The sequence below is a fragment of the Carassius carassius genome, chromosome 8 (assembly GCF_963082965.1).
Source record: "Carassius carassius chromosome 8, fCarCar2.1, whole genome shotgun sequence".
NCBI classification, from domain to species: domain Eukaryota; kingdom Metazoa; phylum Chordata; class Actinopteri; order Cypriniformes; family Cyprinidae; genus Carassius; species Carassius carassius.
Genome location: NC_081762.1, coordinates 25,852,912 through 25,858,911, shown reverse-complemented (window position 1 = coordinate 25,858,911; position 6,000 = coordinate 25,852,912).

The following is a 6,000-nucleotide window of genomic DNA, read 5'->3' as shown; positions in this document are numbered from 1 at the left end:
GGTGGGCAGCCCGGCGGAGGTCGGGGATCAGGAGTGACGACGGCTGGAGGAGCAGACCATTCGATGGGACTGACGATGATATCTTCGTGTATAATGTTGGTGCTTGTCTCGGGTGTTTCTGGAGAACCATGTAATCTAGAAAAGGGATCGGCACGGACATTCTTAGGACCAGGACGGTAAGTAATAGAGAAGTGGAATCTTGAGAAAAATAATGACCATCTGGCCTGACGGGGACAGAGTCGTTTTGCATCACGGAGGTGCTGGAGGTTTTCATGGTCGGTGATCACTTGGTATGGATGGATGGCACCTTCCAGCCAATGTCGCCACTCCTCCAGGACGAGCTTGACGGCCAGGAGTTCTCGGTTGCCGATGTCCTAATTCCTCTCCGCCGGGCTGAGCTTCCGAGCGAAGTAGGCACATGGATGGAGTAATTTTGATGTCCCATTCAGTTGTGAAAGGATGGCTCCAACTCCGGAAGTCGAGGCGTCCACCTCCACGACGAAAGGGAGTTCCGGGTCTGGATGCGTCAGGAGTGGTGCTTGTGTGAAGGCAGATTTGAGGGAATGGAAGGCTTCGGCAGCTTCAGGAGTCCAGGGAAGATTTTTTGGTTTACCCTTGAGCAAGTTGGTGAGTGGAGTGGTGATGATGCTGTAACCTCGTATGAAACGTCTGTAAAAGTTGGCGAATCCAAGAAATCTCTGCAGTTCCTTGATCGTGGTGGGTTCTGGCCAGGTAGTTACTGCAGTAACCTTCCTCTCATCCATGCGGACCCTCTGTCGGTCAATGAGGTAACCCAAGAACTGGACTGATGGGAGATGAAAAGAACACTTCTCGGCCTTCAGGAAGAGGTGATGTGCTCTGAGTGTGTGGAGGACCTCCGCAACGTGGTGGCGATGTTCGGCCTCACTCCGGGAGTAGATGAGGATGTCATCTATATAGACGACCACGAAGCGATGCAGAAACTCCCGGAGAACTTTATGTATGTAGTTTTGAAATACAGAAGGGGCATTGACCAAACCATAGGGCATAACAAGATATTCATAGTGGCCAGTAGGGGTCACAAAAGCGGTCTTCCATTCATCCCCTTCACGTATTCTCACCAGGTTGTAAGCGCTGCGGAGGTCCAACTTCGTGAAGATAGTAGCAGAACGAAGTTGTTCGAGGGCCGCAGGGACGAGAGGAAGGGGATATTTAAATTTGACGGTACCTTGGTTTAGGGTCCGGTAATCAATGCATGGCCGTAGTCCTCCATCCTTTTTGGCAACAAAAAAGAAACTGGATGCTGCAGGAGATGTAGAATGCCGAATATACCCTTGATTGAAAGCTTCCTGTATATACTCCTCCATGGCCTTGGTCTCTGGAAGTGATAACGGGTAGATCTTTCCTCTGGGCAAAGGAGCATTAGGAATCAGGTCAATGGCGCAGTCCTATGGCCAATGAGGTGGTAGCTGGGAAGCTCTCTTGGGGCAGAAGATGTCTTGGAAAGAAGAGTAGATGTCAGGAATCTTCGTGGACTGTTTCTCGAGTGGACTTTCAACTGATGTGACATAGACTGGAACAGGTTTCGGAATAGGACGTGGAAGAACCGGAAAACATCTTGGTAAGCATTTCTTGCCCCACTTTATTACTTCCCCGGAGCCCCAAGAGATGATGGGGTCTTGCTTCACCAGCCACGGATGCCCAAGTATGATATCCACATTGGCTCCCTCCAGAACCAGCAGCTGAATATCTTACTTGTGTAGGGCTCCGATTTGAAGTGAGTGAATACGTGGACGTGCAGTGATGGACTTGGTTATGGGTTGGATCTGGTAAACATTTGACGCGGCCTCGGTACGGAGCTGGAGCTGGCGACAGAGGGTCCCCGAGATTAAATTTCCTGCTGACCCGGAGTCGATGAGAGCGTGAACTGAAACAGAGGATGTAGAGGTGGTTAACTGGACACAGGTAGTGAGAGGATACATCTTTTCATGATTAGTACGGAAAGCACTCACCGATGTTCGTATGGGACGAAGTGGACAGTTCAACCGAACATGCCCACTGGCTCCACAATACATGCATAGACCCCGGGTCAGCCTCCTCTGTCACTCAGCAGCGGTAAATTTACCAGATTCGATGATCATAGGTTCTGGTTCTGGAGGGCTGGCGGCTTCAGATGGGCGGAGGAGTGCAGTAGCGTTAGGATGGGACTGATAGGATTGTATACGGTCTGAACATCTGATAGATTGTTGTATGAACTTTTCGAGCCCCATATAATCATCCAATGCAGCCAGCTGCAGACAAAGTTGGGGTGTAAGACCAAGCCGGTAAGTGGTCAGTAAGGACCGCTCGTTCAATCCGCTGGCTGCAGCTAGAGTGCAAAAACGAAGGGCATATTCATGAGTAGACATCTGTCCTTGAGATAAATGATAGAGTTGCTCACCAGCTGATATCTCTCCATCCGTTCGACCGAATACTTCCTTGAAGTGGGAGACGAATGCTTGTATAGAACTCATGGCTGGGCCGGCTTGCTTCCAGATCGTTTCGGCCCATTTGAGAGCTGGACCGGAGAGAAGAGATGTGATGAATGCTATTTTAGACTGGTCGGTAGAATATAGAGTGGGTTGCATGGTGAATATTAAAGAGCATTGAAGCAAAAATCCGTTGCACTCCTCCGCCCCGGCAGTGTAGGGCGCCGGTCGGGCCAAGGGACAGGAAGATGCGGTGGTCGAAGAAGTGCTCGGTGGTGGTGGTGCCGGTGGTGTGGGAGGCATGATAGTAGGAGAGGACAATAATACCTTCTTCAATGAATCCACCAGCTCTTGGAAGAGATCTGGAACACTCATGCTGTTTACTGTCTTTTGGTCCGGGCTTACTGTTACGGAAGCAGACGGACAACAAGGTAAGTAATGATGATGGTGTTTATTATAACAGCAGAGTATCAGGATGAATCAACTGGCAGGACTGGGTGAGTATCAGAGTTCAGATATGGAGTATACTTGAGTGCAATCCGTGAATGAATAATAGTCCCTTCCTTTGCAGGAATGACGGGAAGAGATTTCCAGAATGGATACAAACTTGGTTAGCAGAGAATGACAGGCTGACGGCACACACCCACGCACCACTGACAGGACTGGATGGCTTACGGCTCGCACACCACTGGAGAGGGGATCTTGACAGACTGGAATCGGTACTGAATTCTGGTAAGTAAACACAGGTAAGTTCAGTTAGTGTCATTCGCAGAGAGAAGCACTAAGAGTCCGCTTCGTATGAACGAGCCCGGACAATGAGAGGTGCGTGGTGTGCGCTTATGAAGCAGAGTGGCTGATGTGGTGCAGGTGGGTATCGTTAGAACTCAGGTGACTGTGATCGTTGGGTGATTGTGGTGGAAGAACCTAGCCAATCCGTGACAGACCTATCCTCATTAATCGAGCAAACATCACCCCCCCACCCACCGTGAGAGAACTGGCTGTAGCTGCCACTGCAATGGAGCAGAGTGGGACCTGGGCAGAGCAGGAAGCCATGGCAGAGCAGAGACATGGACAGACCACTTGGCCATGACAGGACAAACAGTGAGTTCATAAACGGCCTCCATTGACTACATCAAATAGTTGCCTAAGACTTTAGTACAACTCGTTTATATATATATGTCATATGTCAATATGTTATATGTCAATAAACAAATTCTACACATTCACACTACAACATTTAAAGACATTATGTGATACTTATAAATTATCATTTATAAAATTAATTCACATTTATAAGTTAATTTAAATATAAAGTGATTGTTTTGTGAATATGTGTGGTGTAATGCACAGACACACAAAACATACATTAAAACAATCCTTTTATTGTCTATCTGGCTTCTGAATGCAAACATAACTCATACAGGGATATATCATACAGAGACAGGTCACGTAGGGCTACTACTTTGAAGGGTTAGTTCCAACACACCTGTCTGTTAATTTCAAATGGTGTGTTATTAATTGGTTTGATTATATTGCTCAAGTGTGTTCAATTAGTGGAAGGAAAACTCGGCAGGACATTGACCCTGTATGACCCAAGTTGAACTTGAGACTTTTTACACAAACCAAACAACCTTACATTTTGCAATAACTACAAATAGTAACAATGATTAAAGGGTTAGTTCACCCAAACATATAAATTCAGTCTGTATTTACTCAAACAGCCACTTAATTATGCTTCATGCCTAAGACACTTTTAAAAAATGCTGTACTGAAATCTTTTACATTTATTTATATTTATGCATTTGGCTGATACTTTTATCCAAACTGACTGACAGTGTTTTTACTACAGGGACTCCCCAACCTCCTTGAAATAAAGAGCCTTGCTCAAGGACAAACTGGTGGTTGCAAACCGGCAACCTTTTGCTTAGTTAAATGGTTTTGCCCACTACACCACAAAAGTGATAATGCTACAACACAAATTAGCATGTACTTGTAAACGTATTCAATTATACAAGAAATGGACAGCATGAAGCGTACATTTATTTATTTATAGGTAGTCATGCTCATGGAGAGCAGCCACACAAAGGTTTGGAGCAGACACAGCTGCAGCCAGATGGTCCCGCACATGATCTCTCAAAGGTCTTGAAGAAAATACAGTGCCAGTGTGTCTCCATCATCTCGAAAGCTCTGTCAATGATGTTTCGAGCACGGGAGTGCTTGCTGTTGAAACGAGCCTGCACAGGGTTCTGTACAGGCTCTCTGTATGGGGTGATGAGGCAGATGGGTGCACTCAGACAAGGATAGCCACCATCCCCGAAGAAGCACTTCCGAGGTGGTGGGTAAAGGCTTGTAGTATACATAGGGCTGTTCCTCAGCATCCTGACATCATGCACAAAACCAGGATATCACACAAAGATGTCAATAAATTTCCCCCCGGTGATCAGTGATGGCCTGGAGTTGAATGGAGTGAAACTGTTTCCTTTTGTAGTAACAGTGAGAGTTATTTGCCGGAGGTTTCATGCGGATATGACAGCCGTCTATTGCACCAACTTCCCTCCTGAAAGCTGGTGACCCAGCCAGCTATTCAAATCCTGCTCCCACTGCCTCCACGTCATCACCGGTAGGAAAAGAAATCACCCTCCTCAAAATTCCAATGATTGCTTTGATTACTCTGCGCACAATATCATGCAAAGAGGACTTGGGGATATCAAAGGTCTGTGACACTACCCTGTAGGATGCTACATGGGCCAGCCAGTAGAGGAACACAAGCACCTTGATGTCCCTTTACATGGTCAGATTCCTGTCTGAGTGCAGCAATGAGGGACCTAATGGATGGCAAAGACAGGCGAAGGTGGGCACGGTGGTCAGCTGCTTCATCCAAATAAAGCTGCAGAATTGGCACAGCTGTGTTTAGATGGCAGTAGGATGTGGGGATCATTGCCTGTAAATGTGAACAATATAAAGAACAATACATTTAAAATAAGCATTGTTGCATGTCTTGGTGATAATTATTTTTCTGTTGGTAAATTTTAAATTACATTTTTCTCAATTTACTTAAATATATATTAGTTTCTGTAAGAAAATATGCAATATAATTAAGTATTGATCAGCATTTATCATTATTATTGTTCTTAAGTGTTGGGGTGGGCAAGCAATGCAAATCATTCTGGGTTAATCTTACTTTTAAGTAATAATACTTACATTTCTCCAGTATAAAATAAACAGCCTTCTCCAAAGACGAGATCTTCAAGTAACTGCCCGATGTCTCCTCTGTGCAGACATGATTGCAAACATTTTGCTAACATTCGGCAGACCTAGGTGGTATGGTTGATGATCTATTGATGAAATCAGGTGTTGGTGCACCTGTCAGTCACTTATTTTAAGTTGTTGTGCTTGTTTTAACGTTATATGTCACATGATAATGTAAACATGGCATATTGCATTCATAGATTTGGCTGTAGAGTACGTATTAATTTAGCGCTCGTTAAGTAAGTGCTTACTGAAATTCAGTACCTACTTATTGTGTATGCGATTTCAGATGCAGCCAACGTCA